The sequence below is a fragment of the Pristiophorus japonicus genome, chromosome 2 (assembly GCF_044704955.1).
Source record: "Pristiophorus japonicus isolate sPriJap1 chromosome 2, sPriJap1.hap1, whole genome shotgun sequence".
Taxonomy (NCBI): domain Eukaryota; kingdom Metazoa; phylum Chordata; class Chondrichthyes; family Pristiophoridae; genus Pristiophorus; species Pristiophorus japonicus.
This window is the reverse complement of record NC_091978.1, coordinates 351,344,164-351,363,183: the sequence shown is the minus strand read 5'-3', so window position 1 is coordinate 351,363,183 and position 19,020 is coordinate 351,344,164. Positions and strand designations below refer to the sequence as shown.

The window sequence follows — 19,020 nt, the reverse complement described above, 5'->3', positions numbered from 1 at the left end:
CCTACAAGTGAAAACATTCTCTCTCTATCCACTCTATCAAAACCTTTATTAATTTTAAAGACCTCGATTAATTCACCACTCGGTCTTCCTCCTTTCCTGATGGTATAAGCTCGCAGTTCTGTTATCATCCGTGTAAATCTATTTTGCACCCTCTCCAGTACCTCTTATGTCTTTTTTATGTTATGGCGACCAGGACTATACACGGAACTGAAGCTGAAAAATAACCAGTTTTTATTCAAAAAGTCAGAAATAAACACCTTTCTTGACAAAAGCAGCCTGTCTCTTTAAGACAAAAAGCAATGTAAATGACAGCTCCTGAAGCTTTAGCATCAGTTTTATTTGTAACTGGTCCTCCCCAGAGCCTATCTCAACTGGTTCACCAGCAAAGGGCATGTATTTTCCATCCATCTTTCCATCCCAAAATCAATAGAAAGAGAATCTTCACAGTTAAATCTGTACTCTCCTGCCATTCAAAAACCTTCAGTGTACACTCCTGCACCTTCTTTTCCTTTTCACCTGCAGTATAATCAAACACAAAAACAATAGTGATCAAGTTCCAACAGTGATTTATGAAAATACAATGCTTGTGTGACTGTCTACTCTTCAGCACCATGATGCTTCTCTCATACCCATTTTATTCCTAGGTGTTAGGGACATAGGATCAGAAGAACAGGAGGAGATCATTCAGACCCTTGAGCCTGAGATCATGGCCAATCTGTGACCTCATTCCGTAAACCCGCCTTTGGTCCATATCCCTAAGTACCTTTGGTTAACAAACTATCAATCTCCAACTTAAAATTAACAATTAATCTGGCAGCAATTGCCATTGGTGGAACAGAGTTCCAAACTTCTAACCTTTTGTGTGTAGAAGTGTTTCCTAATTTCACTCCTGAAAAGTCTGGCTCTAATTTCTAGACTATGCCCCCGAGTCCTAGACTCTCCAATCTCTCTATCTACCCTCTCTGTTTTCCTTAACATCTTGAAAACTTCGATCAGATCACCCCTTAACCTTCCAAATTCTAAGGAATACAACCCTAATTTGTGTAATCACTCATTGTAACTTAACCCTTGAAGTCCTGGTATCATTTTGGTAAACCTACACTGCATTCCCTTCCTAAGTGTGGTGCCCAGAACTGCTCACAGTACTCCAGGTGTGGTCTCAAGGGTTTGTATAGATGCAGCATAACTTCTATTCCCTTGTACTCTAGTCCTCTCGATATAAAGGCCAGTATTCCATTAGACGTTCTGATTATTTTCTGTACCTGTTCATTATTTTAATTATCTATGTACCTGAACCTCCAAGCCTCTTTGGACCTCAACTGTTTTTAGCTTTTCAACATTTAGAAAGTACCCTGTTCTATGCTTTCTATGTCCATAGTGGATGACCTCACATTTACCTACATTGATATCTATTTGCCACAGTGTTGCCCATTCACTTAATCTATCGATATCCCTTTGAAATTTTCTGCTTTCATCTACACCGCCTACCTTTGGGTCATCGGCAAATTTGGATATATGATTTTCTATGCCATGATCCAAGACGTTGATAAATACGGTGAATAGTTTAGGCACCAACACAGGTTTGTCAGGTATAACCTACCTTTCACAAATCCATGCTGGGTGTTGTTCTGGGTGTGTGGCCACCTATCCTAATGCTCCTTCTAAGTGAACTCCCACTGATGAGAGTAAGCTACATCTCTGAGCATAAGAGTGCTGGGAACAAGGTAGCCCTCGATCTGAGTACAGAGTATAGCACCACCGCAGGTTGTGTCATCTCTTCACAGATGCAATGATAGCCAGGCCCAGCCTCTCTTCCAGCTCTTGGACAGTCAAGGGATCATTGGTGGAGAAGAAAGAAAAGGATTTATATAGCGCATTTCACGACCACCGGACGTCTTAAAGCACTATACAGCCAATGAAGTACTTTTGGAGTGTGGTCACTGTTGTAATGTAGGAAATGCGGCAGCCAATTTGCACACAGCAAGCTCCCACAAACAGCAATGTGATAATGACCAGATAATCTATTTTTGTTATGTTGATTAAGGGATGAATATTGGCCAGGACATCTGGGATAACTCCCCTACTCTTCTTCGAAATAGTGCCGGGGGATCTTTTACATCCACCTGAGAGAGCAGACGGGGCCTCGCTTTAACACCTCATCTGAAAGACAGCACCTCTGACAGTACAGCACTCCCTCAGAGTGTCAGCCTAGAATTTTGTGCTCAACTCCCTGGAGTGGGACTTGAACCCACAACCCGCTGACTCAGAGGCAAGAATGCTACACACTGAGTCACAGCTGACACGGCTTTCCTGAGGGAGAACCTCACGATCCAGGGTCAGTTCCATCCTGATCCTACTCGGAGCCTCCATGCCACCATGCCCTCTGATCTACAGGTACACAGATCTGATCGCTTCAGTGACATCATGGAAATCTGAGCCTATCTCACACCTCACCTGGGCACGTTCGTTGCCAATCATGCCCAGTGATGTAACAATAGTGTAACCCACGGCCTTGATGGTAGCTCTCTTGAGTTATCGCAGCCTTTCTTGTAGAGGATAGGCTTGCGAGCACTGGGGTTGGAGGTCTGGGAGCATGGGGAAAGTTTTGGAATCAGGCCTGGGATTATGGAGCACTGGGAATCTCGTTTAGTGGTTATGAGCAGGAATTAAAATCCAGCTGGAAGGAGATTGTTGCTGACTTGTTAAAATATTAAATCAGTGCCAAAACATCTGCTTTATTGTAATCTTGCAGCATCACCCATTTACTCTGCAGGTTTGTCCTTATTTTACTAAAATAGAACACTTACACTTGAGTTTTTTGGCACGGTGCAGATATTTTGAAGGTTCTAACCTTCAACAATTACTTAGAAAGAAAAGGGTTGCGATTTCTAATGTTTATGGCTTGGCAAGATTTATTTCAAGAAGTTTAGATCAGAGTACCTGAATTTGATGTTTTGTACGTGCATGCACGCACTCATGCACAACTGAAAACTATTTTACCGCAGAATAAACCAAAGAATGTTATTTTCCAGGAAAACAAGTGAGAATTTATTGTGCCTTTCATATTCCTAAGCTCTTACTTTAATCAAGGTGAAACTGTAATATTTTAGTCTTTATCTGTTTGGCTTAAACTGGATTTTGGTCATTTATTGTATTTCTGTAATGTTAAGACATTAAGGGGCTGAAATTGTCCCTTTGCTTAAGCTCCATTAACGCCTCCAAGAGGCGGCAATGGCGCAGATAGGCCTCACCGACTGGGGGCAGACGGATGGGCCGAACCTGCCGAGAATGCGCCTGGGCCGGGAGCGTCAGAAACGGGCTTCCACACCGCCCGTACTGCCAACCTCACACCGAACCGTGGTGACCCCCTTACCGACCCCCGCGGGAAATTACTCCGCGGGCGCAGCGCCGCCGCCGGTCGGTGCCACTGACAGCTTTCCCCGGCGGGAAGCCGTGTGTGCCTGGGCGGTGTGCCCGCCCTTAAAGGGGAGCGCGCACTGCCAGCACCTCCATTTTATTTTAATTGTTGGGCTGACTCCGCGGTTCGGCCGGGCCGCCAACAGTATTGGGCGGGGGTTTTGCAGAGGCGCTATGAGGTAGCGCCGCGCTCCTCCCGAGAGTGCCCCGCTCAGCTGCGCTCGATGATGATGACGCCATCAGCGTGCGCATCGCCCCGTTACCGCCTGGCAGTGACAATGACAGCTTCGGCCGTCGAGTTGCAGCCGGGAATCGGCTGGAGCAGCGCTATTTAAAGGCGTCATCTTGAAACAAAGTGACCGTCGGCCATGACTTTTTTCTGCTTTCCAACACATAGGCAGAGTGGCTGGTGGACCCATCCCAGCGATGTTTGCTTCAAGGACTGTTCTACCTCCTGACTATTCCTCTGTGTCACTCACAGCAGATTTGAAGTTACAACATTTCTCTCGCTTCACGGGGGCTGTGTTGGCACTCGAACTCCTGCACTGACATCACCGTCGGAGGATGCTTAGGCGAAAACAATTGTAGAGAGAAAGGCAGGAAGGTGGACATGGGGCAAGTCGCAGAGGGAGAGGCAGAGGGAACGGCACAGACAAAGGCAGAGACAAAGGCAGGGAGCATGTAAATGCAGGGAGGATGTTTTCCCGGGCTGGGGAATCCAGAAACCAGGGGTCACAGTCTCAAAATAAGGGGCCATTTAGGACCAAGATGAGGAAAAATGTTTTCACTCAGAGGGAGGTGAATCTTTGGAATTCTCTACCCCAGAGGGCTGTGGAAGTTCAGTCGTTGAGTATAATCAGACAGAGATCTTTAGATTTTTGAATGTTAAGGGAATGTTGAGGGATAGTGCAGGAAAGTGGAGTTGAAGTAGAAGATCAGCCGTGATCTTATTGAACGGTGGAGCAGGCTCGAGGGGCCAAATGCCCTACTCCTGCTCCTATTTCTTTTGTTCTTATGAGCAGCGCAGGGAGAAGGACTGAAAGAAAGGCAGCAAAATGTAACCCAAGGGAGAAGGTGTCATGTATCTTACATTATTATATATAACTGTATCCTAACATGCTATACATGACTGTAATAAGATATGACCTGTAACCACCAGCATATCTTACCACCAGGGGTGCACTTGCAAGAGACAGGTATATAAGGACAGGTCTCAGGCAAGTGCAGCATTCCAGAGCTGTGAAGTAAAGGTGCAGGTCCAGAGTGACCTTGACTTCACTACATGCCTCGTGTGAATCTGTACTGAGGGGACAGGACTTTACAGTGGCGACGAGTTACGGGATTACAGAATCCACAGAATGGCGAACAACAGATCAGATGAAAAGTACAATGCAGAAGACAATTGGGAGGACTTTATAGAAAGGCTCCAGCAAAGCTTTGTAACCAAAGACTGGTTAGGCGACGATAAGGCAGACAAGAGAAGAGCCCACCTCTTGACCAGCTGTGGCTCGAAAACATATGCTTTAATGAAGGATCTGTTGGCACCCGAGAAACCAGCAAGCAAGTCGTTTGAAGAATTGAGCACACTGGTAAGAGACCACCTGAAGCCAGCGAGCAGCCTATACATGGCCAGACACAGGTTCAACAACTACAGATGCTGTGTGGGCCAGAGCATACCCGACTTCGTGACGGAACTTCGGAGGTTGGCTAGTTTATGTGAGTTCTCCGATGAACTGAGGAGAGAAATGCTGAGAGAATTTTTCATTGAAGGAATAGGCCACGCAGGCATATTCCGAAAGCTCATAGAGACCAAGAACCTGACCTTAGAGGCAGCAGCACTGGTTGCACAGACATTCTTGGTAGGGGAACAAGAAACGAGGTTGATTTACAATGCAGGTACGACAATTAACGAAATATTGGAACACTATCACAGCACTAAACAAGCTGCTACCCCCACACATAGACAAAACCGGGAGAACAGGCTCTCGACAGCAGGCAGAAGCCATCAAGGGCCACAGGAACGGCCGTTCACACCTCATCAACCCACAATGCGAGCAATCAACTACAAACTGAGAGAAGCTCAAGAGAGATCAGCCAGACGCAGCTCATTCTTTGGGAACACTTTGAACAGTGGAACAGGTCTGTGCTGGAGGTGTGGAGGTGGGCACTCGTCAAGGGGATGTTGATTTCAGCAGACTGTTTGCAGAAATTGTGAATATACAGGGCATTTGGCCCGCATGTGCAAAAAAAACGGCAGCTCGGCTGGTATACGAATCGAATGGGTCGGAAAGCGGACCAGAAGATGGTGGGGACAGTATCTGGGACACTGATGTACAGCGGGTATACACGATCAATGGCCGCTGCTCCTACAATAGGACGCCTCCTATAATGATGAGGGTACTACTCAATGGGATATCTGTCAACATGGAGCTGGATACGGGCGCTCAACAATTTGAACAACTGTGGCCGCATAAAAGAGACAGACCAAAACTCACAAGGGTCGACACCAAACTAAGGACCTGTACCAAAGAAATCGTACCAGTCCTCGACAGCGTCATGCTCTCTGTTGCACACAAAGGGACAGTGAACCGACTTCCCCTGTGGATTGTCCCCGGAGACCCCCCCAGCATTCCTGGGGAGAAGTTGGCTGGCAAAACTAAACTGGAAATGGGATGATGTCCATGCCATGTCATTACTGCAGAAGATAAAGGTACGTGGAGTCAGAGGAAATGTATTAGCATGGATAGAGAATTGGCTGGCTAACAGAAAGCAGAGTCGGGATAAATGGGTCCTTTTCGAGTTGGAAATCGGTGGTTAGTGGTTTGCCACAGGGATCGGTGCTGGGACCACAACTGTTTACAACATACATAGATGACCTGGAAGAGGGGACAGAGTGTAATGTAACAAAATTTGCAGATGACACAAAGATTAGTGGGAAAGCAGGCTGTGTAGAGGACACAGAGAGGCTGCAAAGAGATTTAGATAGGTTAAGCGAATGGGCTAAGGTTTGGCAGATGGAATACAATGTTGGAAATGTGAGGTCATCCACCTTGGAAAAAAAAACAGTGAAAGGGAATATTATTTGAATGGGGAGAAATTACAACATGCTGCAGTGCAGAGAGACCTGGGGGTCCTTGTGCATGAATCCCAAAAAGTTAGTTTGCAGGTGCAGCAGGTAATCAGGAAGGCGAATGGAATGTTGGCCTTCATTGCGAGAGGGATGGAGTACAAAAGCAGGGAGGTCCTGCTGCAACTGTATAGGGTATTGGTGAGGCCGCACCTGGAGTACTGTGTGCAGTTTTGGTCACCTTTCTTAAGGAAGGATATACAAGCTTTGGAGGGGGTACAGAGTCGATTCAGTAGGCTGATTCCGGAGATAAGGGGGTTACCTTATGATGATAGATTGAGTAGACTGGGTCTTTACTCGTTGGAGTTCAGAAGGATGAGGGGTGATCTTATAGAAACATTTAAAATAATGAAAGGGATAGCCAAGTTAGAGGCAGAGAGGTTGTTTCCACTGGTCGGGGAGATTAGAACTAAGGGGCACAGCCTCAAAATACGGGGGAGCCAATTTAAAACCGAGTTGAGAAGGAATTTCTTCTCCCAGAGGGTTGTGAATCTGTGGAATTCTCTGCCCAAGGAAGCAGTTGAGGCTAGCTCATTGAATGTATTCAAATCACAGATAGATAGATTTTTAACCAATAAGGGAATTAAGGGTTACGGGGAGCAGGCGGGTAAGTGGAGCTGAGTCCACGGCCAGATTAGCCATGATCTTGTTGAATGGCGGAGCAGGCTCGAGGGGCGAGATGGCCTACTCCTGTTCCTAATTCTTATGTCTTAAGTTATGTCTTATTAGAGGAACGGACCTCCTGCTCAACAGTTATAAAGCGATTTGAACATCTCTTTCAGCCAGGTGTGGGCACTTTAAAAGGGGCCAACGTCAAAATCTACATCACACAGGATGCTAGACCGGTCCATCACAAGGCCAGAGCTGTACCCTATGTGATGAGGGAAAAGATTGAACACGAACTAGACAAGCTTCTGCGGGAAGGCATTATATCACCTGTGGAATTTAGCGACTGGGCAAGTCCCATCGTCCCAGTCATGAAGCCTGATGGATCCGTACAAATCTGTGGGGACTACAAATCTACCATAAACAGAGTCTCCCTACAGGTCCAGTACCCGCTGCTCAGAGCGGAGGACTTATTTGCCACATTGGCTGGAGGTAAACTTTTCTCAAAATTAGACCTCACATCTGCATATATGACGCAAGAATTGACCGAAGAATCTAAGCTACTCACCATCATCAACACACATCAAGGCCTTTTCATGTACAATCGATGCCCATTCGGCATCAGGTCGGCAGCTGCCATATTCCAGCGCAACATGGAGAGTCTGCTCAAGTCCATCCCGGAGACAGTTGTATTTCAAGACGACATACTTATCACAGACAGGGACACCGACTCCCATCTCCGTAATTTGGAGGAAGTACTAAAGCGGTTGGATCGGGTAGGCTTACGAGTCAAGAAATCCAAGTGCCTGTTTCTCGCACCCGAGGTTGAATTTTTGGGCAGAAGGATTGCCGCTGATGGAATCCGCCCAACAGAGTCCAAAACAGAAGCAATTCGCCTGGCACCCAGGCCCCGGAATGTCTCAGAACTGCGCGCCTTTCTCGGGCTACGCAATTACTTTGGGAACTTTATACAGAACTTAAGCACGCTGCTGGAGCCTCTCCATGTGCTACTCAGGAAGGGGTGCGATTGGTTTTGGGGGAAGCCCAGGAACGCGCCTTCAATAAGGCACGCAAACTTCTGTGTTCCAACAGTGTTTTGACTTTCTTTGACCCAGGTAAAAAGCTAGTTCTCACATGCGATGCGTCAGCATATGGGGTCAGGAGCATTTTGCAACATGTCAATAGTGCGGGTAAATTACAACCCATAGCTTATGCCTCCAGGTCACTTTCGCGGGCGGAGCGCGGGTACGGAATGGTAGAGAAGGAGGCGCTCGTGTGCGTGTACGGTGTCAAAAAGATGCACCGACCGACCACAAGCCCCTCATGTCCCTCCTATCCAAGAGCAAGGCAATAAACGGCAACACCTCGGCGCGAATTCAACGGTGGGCACTCATGCTGGCGTCCTACGACTATACCATAAGGCACAGAGCAGGCACAGAAAACTGTGCCGACGCGCTCAGCAAGCTACCCCTGGCGACCACGGAAGGGTCTGACGAACAGGACTGTGAGATAGTCATGGCAATCAATGCCTTTGAGTCCATAGGTTCGCCCATGACGGCTCGCCAAATCAGAGCCTGGACGGCCAGCGACCCCACGTTTTCCTTCGTAAAAAGATGTGTCCTAACCGGTGACTGGGCAGAGGCTCGCGATGCCTGCCCCGAAGAATTAAAACCCTTTCACAGGCGCATGCATGAGCTATCACTACAAGCAGACTGCCTGATGTGGGGCAGCCGAGTCGTCATGGTTCTGCGAGGCAGAGAGGCATTTGTCCGGGAGCTCCACCGCGAGCACCCGGGGATCGTTCTCATGAAGGCCATAGCCAGATCCCACGTCTGGTGGCCTGGTATTGACGCGGACTTGGAGCTCTGCATCCGAAGGTGCACCATTTGTGCCCAACTCAGCAATGCCCCCAGGGAGGCTCCACTGAGCCTCTGGCCCTGGCCTACCAAACCGTGGTCGCGGGTGCACGTAGACTATGCGGGCCCATTCATGGGCAAAATGTTCCTCGTAGTTGTAGATGCATTTTCAAGGTGCACCAGTTTAAACTCGAGCACAACCTCCACCACTGTGGAGAGCCTCGCAACCATGTTTGCAACGCACGGAATCCCTGAAATATTGATCAGTGACAATGGTCCGTGCTTCACCAGCGCAGAATTCCAAGACTTTATAATTGACCACGGCATAAATCACGTCAAGACGGTACCGTTCAAGCCGGCCTCCAACGGCCAGGCGGAGAGAGCAGTGCAAATCATTAAACAAGGCATGCTTAAAATCCAAGGTCCCACGCTGCAGGGTTGCCTGTCGCGACTGCTGCTGGCATACAGATCTCGTCCGCACTCGCTGACTGGGATCCCCCCGCGCAACTGTTGATGAAAAGGACTTTAAAAACAAGGCTCTCATTAATCCTCCCAGACATGCACGAAATCGTTGAGGCAAAGCGCCGTAAGCTGACTGAGTACCATGACAGAAATTCAAGGGGGAGATGGAATGAGATAGGGGACAAAGTGTTTGTACTAAACTATGGCAGGGGTCCCAAATGGCTTGCAGGGACAGTAACGGGCAAGGAAGGAAACAGGCTACTGGTAGTACAAATGGACAATGGCAAAACCTGCCGGAGGCATGTAGACCAAGTCAAAAGCAGATTTACCAACAACACTGCGGAACCAGAGGCAGACTACAATGTGGAACTCGCACCACACCTGGTGAACAGACAGTGGGAACAACCTGAGGAAAGGGCAATCCCAACAGACAGCCCAGGCGAGTCAACAACAATCACACCAATCGAAACAGACAGACCAGGCGAGATACCAGCAACCACACCCAAAGAAAAACAGACACCAAGGCAAACAACTGAACCACAACTCAGACGCTCCACGCGAGAGCATAGACCACCCGAGAGACTGAACCTATAAAGACAATAAGACCTTGGGGGAGGGTGATGTCATGTATCTTACATTATTATATATAACTGTATCCTAACATGCTATACATGACTGTAATAAGATATGACCTGTAACCACCAGCATACCTTACCACCAGGGGTGCACTTGCAAGAGACAGGACCATAAGGACAGGCCTCAGGCAAGTGCAGCATTCCAGAGCTGTGAAATAAAGGTGCAGGTCCAGAGTGACCTTGACTTCACTACATGCCTCGTGTGAATCTGTACTGAGGGGACAGGACTTTACAGAAGGCACCACAGGGCTGGCAACAGGAGGCCTTGCCCTCCCAGGGTATTCCGGCAGCAGTTCTCCTGCATCAATTTCAGTGAGGAGCAGTGTGTGCGAAGGCTGTGCTTCAGCAAGGATGTGGTCACAGGGCTCTGCATCTGCTGCAACCAGACCTCGAACCTCTGACCAGGGTGAAGACGGCTCTCTCAGTGGCAGTCAAGGTCACCATCGCGCTCACTTTCTCCGCCAATGGATTTTTCCAGTGAGCAGCAGGAGAAATCTCCAACATCTCCCAGTTTGGCGTCCATTGCTCCATTCAAGAGGTCACTGATGCTCTGTACGAAGGAGGAGGGTCTACATTTCCATCCCCATGAGCAGAGAGAAGCAGCACGAGCGTATATTTGGCTTTGCCAGGATAGCAGGCTTTCCCATGGTGCAGGGCACCATTGACTGCACCCACGTTGCTTTGAGGGCACCTCATCACAATCCCGAAGTTTTGTGTAACCGCAAAGGTTTCCACTCACTGACTGTGCAGATGGTCCACGACCACACATGCAGAATCCTCACCGTCAATGCCTGCTATCCAGCCACGAAGCCTTCATTCTGCACCAGACCGGAGTGCCAGCTCTGTTCCAGCCCCCAAATTAAGCTCGCAGCTGGCCGCATGGAGACAAAGGCTATCAGCTCTCCACCTGATTCATGATTCTCTTTCCAACCCCACCACACCTGTCCAGCCACTGGTGAGCCATGCCACCACCAGGAACATCATTGAGCAGACCATCAGAGTTCTGAAGCAATGGTTCCGCTGCCTTGACCGCTCGGGATGACTCCTCCAGTACTTGCCTGAGCGGGTCTCCCTATTCGTCGTCGTCTGCTGCATGCTGCACAACTTGGCCATCATGAGGGGATAGCCATTGCCACCAGGCACAACCGCACCACATGAGGGACAGGAGAAGGAGGAGGAGCAGGAAGAGGAGGAGGAGGGGGAGGAGGAGCAGGAGGAGGAGCAGGGGAGGAGGAGCAGTAGGAGGAGCAGGAGGAGGAGGAGGAGGGGGAGCAGGAGGAGGAGCAGGGGAGGAGGAGCAGGGGAGGAGCAGGATGAGAGGGAGGAGGAGGAGCAGGAGGAGGAGCAGCAGGAGGAGGAGCAGCAGGAGGAGGAGCAGGATGAGAGGGAGGAGGAGCAGCAGGAGGAGGAGCAGCAGGAGGAGGAGCAGCAACATCGGCGACGGAGGAGGCAGCATGGCCATTGCGATTGTGTAAGGGAGGTCCGTGACTGTGTCATCACCAGTGAATTCCATCCCACTTCCCGGTTCCTCTGGACGTCCCCATGACCACAACCATTTTCCCTTCCATTCCAAAGCCCCAAAACTGAAATGAGAGACAACAGCAAAGATTAAACATTCCAATCAAAATTTATATCATAACAACAAAGGCTTACATAATGTATTTACTAATCACTCTTGTGTATTTCCTTGTATCCGCTCTTTGGTCTAACTGATCTAGTGCTCCTTCAGTGTTTCCCCTGTGGCTGCAGCATGGCTTTTGGAAGGCTGCTGTGTGTCAGGGCCAGAGACTACAGATGGCCTTGCAGGACACCATCGACCAGCTCTGGGCCTGGGAGGCTCGGCTGTAGACTGCACCACCTCAGGCTGGGCGGCAGCAGTCTGGGCTGGCTGGGTAATGGCCAGCAACAAGGGTAATGACGGAGTGGCAGCGGTGGGATCAGGAATGCTGTCCTCCTGACCCACTGCCACTCCCCCGGGGCCGCACCTCAGCATCCCCACCAATCTGCTGGAGCACAGTTTTGCGGGCTGCCGCAAACACCGCGAGATCCCGGGTGGACTGTGGTGGACCTAGCGGCAGTGACCCCAGTCAAAGCACGTGTGGCATCCAGCTGAGACTGCGTGAGAGCAGTCTGAGACTGAATGCCAACACTCACTGACGGCATGACAGCACCAAGACACTGCATGACATCAACCTGAGAATGCCTGAGAGCAGTTTGAGCTTCGATGCCACCAACCATTGTCTGCATTACAGCTCTAAGATGTTGAGTTACCATTTACCGCTCCCCTGCCTCCCCCCCACCCCCTCACTTCTGGGGCAAAACCGCCCAATTTGGCGCCCCATCTTGCCGGGCGCTAAAATTTCTCAGAGTAAAAAATCACCGCCCCAAATCGGGCGCGACCTAATTTTGCCCCCTATATCTCAATAACAGACAGGAATTGAAGCAAAAGTGTGTTTTGGAATATTAAAGGAAAATGGGACAGGGTGGTCACTTGTGATTAATTCAACTGCTTCTCTGGAGATATTAAACAGCAACACAAACTAGTTTGCCCAAACAGCCTGTTTAACTGATGTAATTCCATGTAAAAGGTAGCATTGTTCTGTACATTCTCAAGTTACCATTACAATGAAATGGTTCCTGGATGACAGCAAATTGCAATATGTTGGCTCATCAAATTCAATAGACCGGCTGACGGAGACATTTGGAAGCAATGGTCCCTCGCATGAGAAAGGAGGTGCTTCAATCAAAGTGCTGACTTTGACAGTTTTTTATGCACCATATTCCTGCCCTCACAATCGTAAGGAGCTGGTTCATCCTCTCCAGATAACAGATTCTCTCTCCTGAGAACAGATTCTATTCTGGGATAACAGATTCTCTCTCCCGATAACAGAATCCTGTCTGCAGGATTCTCTCTCCCTCCCAATACAGGATTCTCTCTCGATACAGGACTCTCTCTCTTTCGATACAAGACTCTCTTTCTCTCTCTCTCTCTCTCTCTCTCTCTCTCTCTCTCTCGCGATACAAGACTTTCACTCTTCTTCTCGATACAGGATTCTCTCTCTCTCGGTACAAGACTCTCGTTCTCCCTCTCTCTTTCTCCAAGACTCTCGCTCTCTCTCCCGATGCTGGATTCTCTCTCTGTCTTGATACCTCTCTCACTCTCTCTTTCGGTACACAATTTCTCTTTCAGAACTGATTTTCACTCTCAATACATTATTTTTCTCTCTCTCTACATGAATCTCCCTCTCTCGCGATACAGGATTCTCTCTCTCTCTCTCTCTCGATGCATGATTGTCTCTCTCGATATAGGATTCTCTCTCTTGATACCAGCAGTCTGACCTTCCATTGAGACAGTGTGAACACAGGCTTCATCATGGTAGGTGCCACTGTCGCGCTCATGGAGCTGACCAATCACTTTATGTTGGACAGAATGATGTCCATACTCCACGTAAAGCATTTCCTGGTATATTACCATCAGCCTTCTTCGGTAGGCTGGGCCCTTGAAGTCAGCATCTGCATTGCCTGAAGGATCCCGCACTCCTGCAAGCTAGTGCCTGTGGCGTCCTATCCCCTGCCCTAGATCCTACACACTTGTAGACGGAGGTTCAACATGTGAAGACCCTTCCTCTCGCCTTGTCTCTAATGTACGTTGCATCTCCAAGAAGGCTGTTCTCTTCCTGAAGCGGCAGAGGAGCCATGACATTTTCAGCAGCTGAGATGAAAGCGAGGAGCAAGGGTTAGCTTTTAGTGTGAAGGGGGAGCAGAGGGAGATGGGTGCATGCTGAGAGCAGCTGCAGTTGTTCGTGCAGAGGCTCAGCCTCCTCCGGTTGCTGTCCCTTGCATCTTGTTGTGCCTGGCCTCCTCCTGCAAGAAACAAGGGAGTGCGTTACTGACAGCCTTGTGAGCTGTTCTGAGAATGCGTCTATCATGAATACTTCGTACCTTGTGTGAAAGATGTGAACTGTGCAGAAGTAAGGGTTGCAATAGTGGGTGAGGTGATGGAGTGTATGAGTGGGAGGAGAAGGAGGTGGAGTGACGTGTGGTGGTGATTATAGGAGAGTGAAGGAAAGCGGGGCGGGGAGTATGTGGAGTAGCGTGACCAGGGTGTAATTGAGGTGAGGGCAAGAATTCTTGCCTTGACAACTCTGGTGAAGTCTTTGGGCTGGATTTTAAGGTTTTCTGTTTTGGGGGCGATAATGGCGGTGGGGCAGGAAAGTTAGCGGCCGGGAATAGTTTGTGCTTTAGTATTTAAGTTTGGGCATCTGGGCCCAGTGTCGGGTGGCGGGGGCCAGAATCTTAAAAAAAAAATGGCCAAAAACATTCCTAAAACGTTGCCCACGCCACTGAAACACGAAGTGCACAACAAATTAAAACAAAAAACACTCACGCTTACTTTTGGAGTCCATTACCTTCCGCTCTGCCGACGGCTCTGATTTCCCCGGCGGTCATTGTAGGCGCACTTCCGGGCGCACGGGTTGGACAAGACTCAAAACTCGCGCCAGTGTCACAACCGGGGGCGTTGCCTACCTGGCGCACCTCTTCCCGGCGGCGCTGCTCAGCGCCATCGCGAAACCTACTGGAGAACTCACCGCCGCTTTTCTCGCCGCTCCGGGACAAAACCCAGAGCGCAAAGGACCGTAAAATCCAGCCCTTTGAACCGTTTTGCAGCCATGTCCTGGGAGCTGAGCTCCTGACATTGAGCTCCTCCGCGACCTCTTCCCACTGGTGTGGGGAGGTGTTGCCTGGTGGGTGTCTTCCCTCTGGGGGAGAACAGAATCGCCCTCCTGCTGTCCAGCGCCTGGACCTGAGCCTCCAACACAGCATCGGAGAGCCTGGGTGCCTTCTCTGTACCCCGTGCTGCCATTTCTCCACGTGCCAGCTTTCCCTGTTGTCTGCAGCCAGAGCGCACCTCTCCTTTTTAAGAGGTGCTGGCTGCCTTTGAGTGGCATCCGTGAAACCCGATTTCCTGCTCCCTGCCCTCCAAAACAGGCCAGTAAGCAGCACAGTCATGAGCTGCCTGCATGAATTTCACATTGCCCTTGTGCCCATGTGAACAGGCGCGCGCACTCTGCTCCGCGCATCCAGTTTCAGTCGCAGTCTAATTGCTAGGCCATGCTTTCCTGTCCTGTGACACCCTTGGGCCTTCACACACACACTCTCAGACTCACTCCTTATCCAGGTTACCGTCTCTCACCTACATTCAACACATGATAAAATACACTTGGGGGCCGAAATTGGCCTGTTGTGCGTTAGCGCCCCCTTTAACTGAAGGGGAGGGTCCCGTGGAACGCGTTGGCACTTGACGTAGCGGTTGGGCAGCGCTCCGACATTCACCCGGGTAGCGTTCCCGATCCCGCCCCAAGAGGAAGTGATGCGGCGACACTGCATTCCACTTCCTGACCGGTGCGGTAAGTCCAATTTCGCAGCAGGCGCAGAATGTCCGGCCTGGGAAAGGTTACCGGCCCCAACCGAGGCGATATGCAATTGCGGCCCCTTATTCGTTAATTGGTTAAATATAGTCCATCCTTACTCCAGCAGTCTCAGCGTTGAAGTGAGAGGTTTGTGCTGACAAGTGCAATCAAAGCTCCGTCAGTAAAAGCAGGGGCGGAAAGCTCAACAAGATCCATTTTGTAAATATGAAATCATTGCCTCCGCTGTGAATACCACTGATGTCACCATGTTATATACTCTTTAGACACTGCTGAGGCTAGGCAGTGTTCTCATACATATATAAAAAGTTGCTGCCCGATTTGAAGCAGTCTTTCTTTCCTTGCACTACAGTTGTGCATTGTAGTTGTGATTGTAAACAGTAACAGATACATTCAAATGGCTACTTGCGTGCAGAGTAGGAAGAAATTATTAGTGCAATTGAACAGAACGGCTTGCAATGAAATTCAGATAGGAAGGAAGTATAATAAATCGAATGGTCAGGGACTTGGGTATGCTAATGAATGGAGACTCCTACACTTTCTCATTTTAATAGCTAATTACTCTGCAGCCAGAAATGTCCTGTCATTGTAACGCTCCGCACTCCTACATCACTTTAAATGCTCGCCAGAATATACTGCTTGTTGCTCCCATCTATAATCCTGATGGTCAGAAGTTATTTCAGTTTAAGTGTACGCTGCTTGCTGCAAAAAAAAAAAATCCTGGCTAATAATTGGATGTGATATCCTGCACTAATTTGTCAGCATTGTGGCAGTCTAGGTATTAAGCTGCATTTCAGCAATGTTAGAACTGGTTCACAAATTCTGACACTTTTATTAAGGTGACAAATCATTTCTGCTGGTCGACCAAAAATAGCAATTAAGCCTGTTACTGAGGAGAGAGAGATATGAGGGAGGGCTTGGATCAATACTCCATCTATTTTTTAGGAGGTGGGCCGCATGTCCCCTTTAACCGACTTCGAGGCCCATTCGGTATTCTCCGCCTGTGCGGTTTTTCCCTTTAAAAGCCCAACTACGTGGGATCTCCAGAGCTCTGTGCAGCCACAAGCTTAAAGGGAACGTTAGTTTGGATCTAACTAACTAGTGCCACTGCAAATGTGGACCAGTTATACGTTGATCAGTACTCGAGTTCTGTGCATTGTGCTACAAGTATAGCATTGCTGTGTCTCATGTATGCATTATGAGTGGCTTAGCCAATCACATGATGTTCACAAGACTCAATAAAACCCCAGTCAGTTGGGTCTAGATCATCCATGATGAGGTATGCAGTTGTGAGCCCAGTGGATGAACTGGTAATGTGTAGTATGATTGTTAAACCTTTGTTAATAAACCAACTAGTTCTTCATAGCAATGTGTTGCTATGAATTCATAAGCAATGAACCCATGAAGCAAAGACATTACGATGTGAAGTGGCTTTACTTTGCACTGACGCTGCAGTTACTGTGTACATGGAACCTAAATGCAGAGTAAGACTCTGACTGGCAAGTGGAGTGAGATTCCCCAGAGGGGGAGTCTTGCTTTAGTTCACTTTGGAGTCAGATCAGGCCCTCTCTTTGGATTTCCACCACACGCGATTTAGGTTTAATGCAAGAACAGAAAATGCTTCGACCGAATGCTAAACTTACAGTGTAAATGCATCCTAGTCACACTCTGACCGAACGTTCTGTCAGCAGAATAAGGTCAATGGGCCCCACATTCTACAGGCCGTGATCTCGGCCGTTGTGCCCGCCCGTGCTTTCCAACACTGGCGCAGGCGAGCGCAAGTGCCAGTTCGGACGCATCGTTGATGCCCGCCTACCCAATGCGCCCAGAAACTTGGATTGCCACCTACCTATAGAAGGCGTTTGCCCAGCCGCTCCCACATCCCTCCCTTTCCTCCCTTCAGCCTAGGTTTGCCAACTCGTTGAACATATTCCTGGAATTTTCATCAGATAACATAAAGTTGTTAATGACTGAGTTACTCTGAAACAAATTCACAGTGGAGCAATGCACAGATCATCCATTTTCAAAGTGTATTGGACAGCGCTCGATGGGATTTAACGTGGCTACAAAGGGGAAGGTGCATATTTCCTATGATAGCTCGCTCTCGTCTCTTGCAGTATTGTTCAGAAGATTGAACTCTAATTCCTGGAGACTCCAGGACAATCCGAGAGGGTTGGCAACTTGACCCCAGCCCTGTCACCACTCGGATCAGCAGTGGGACAGGGGCTTGTTATACCTTAAGCTACAAGTATACTCAACATTCCATCACTTTTGTTGCAAGAAAAAAAGCCAATACAGAAACTCAGTTTTCAGCAGTTATCACTGAACTGCGATTGCCAAGGTCATGAGATTCAATTTATAGATGGTATCAGGTTATGCTCCTCCTTTTGATTTTTACTCTTTGTCTATTTGCATATTCAAATCAAAACTAGAACATAAGAAGTAGAAGCAGGAGTAGACCATTTGGCCCCTTGAGTCTGCTCTGCCATTCAGTAAGGTCATGGCTGATCTGATCTTGGCCTCAACTCCACATCCCTGCCCGTTTCCCATAACCCTTGACTAATTTCTAATTTCTAGAAACTAATTTCTCCTGGAAGGGTTACAGATATTTTAAAATAAAAGTAATTGTTAGGACTTTAATATATCTTTGCAGGGTTGCAATTCTTTCCATTGGGACTCTGACCCCAGATGCTAATTTGTGAACTGGACATGTTTTTACAACACTCACTTATAACAATCCCAATGTACAACACATTCATCATTTCCAATACTAAACTAGCTCACTGTGAGAGCCGACCCTGTCGTGGACCCCACGGCAGCCCAGAGGCTAGAGGAGATTACCTGCACTGAAGCTGCACTTATTTAACCATCTTAAATGATTCCTAATGTCTAAGTAGCTTTAGGACGGATAAGGGCGAATCAAAACAAAACCTTCGAACTGAGCTCTCATGAAGAATCACACACAAACATTTACCTGTCATTTCCTGATGAACCTGCTGTGCATTTCAAACACTTTTTTGCCTTTTAAAAGCTGAAAGCCACATGAGGAAAATGACTGTTGGTGATAGATAGCAGACAGATGCTTAATGCATCTTTGTGACATTCTCAACCTATTAATTTAATGGCGTTTTTAAACCATTAATATTAATATAGCGGAATATTGTACGAATGTGTGGTGTTTGCCTACTATCATCACACGCAGTAATTCCTAATCTATATATTGTTCTTCCGACACTGTCAAAAATGTTTGCCAAAAAAAAGTAAATGAAAATCTGAGTGCGATTGTTAATTGCTGCCAGTGTGTGCAGGGATTCTGCAGCCAGTAACCATTTCTTTCGTAGGTGGTGCTAGATCCAGAGTACCAAGTTGTTTAACATCCTTTCAATGCCAGATGTCCCAAATCTAAACAAAACAAAATAACAACTTACTACACCAATCATGCTAAAAATCTTACATACAGGGTACTCGGGTTAGGATTAGGCTTTTAC

At 48.3% G+C, this 19,020-nt stretch overlaps 1 protein-coding gene and 1 long non-coding RNA gene across 2 annotated transcripts in view; one reads left to right on the top strand and one right to left on the bottom strand.

Annotated features, from left to right (window-relative positions):
* Positions 1–19,020, top strand: part of LOC139231646 (thrombospondin type-1 domain-containing protein 4-like) — a 672,439-nt gene that overhangs the window by 20,911 nt on the left and 632,508 nt on the right. The window lies entirely within an intron of this gene.
* Positions 215–19,020, bottom strand: part of LOC139249358 (uncharacterized) — a 32,017-nt gene continuing 13,211 nt past the window's right edge. The window contains exon 2 of the long non-coding RNA XR_011591136.1: positions 215–516. This is a non-coding gene — a long non-coding RNA (uncharacterized lncRNA). The remainder of the gene's footprint in view (positions 517–19,020) is intronic.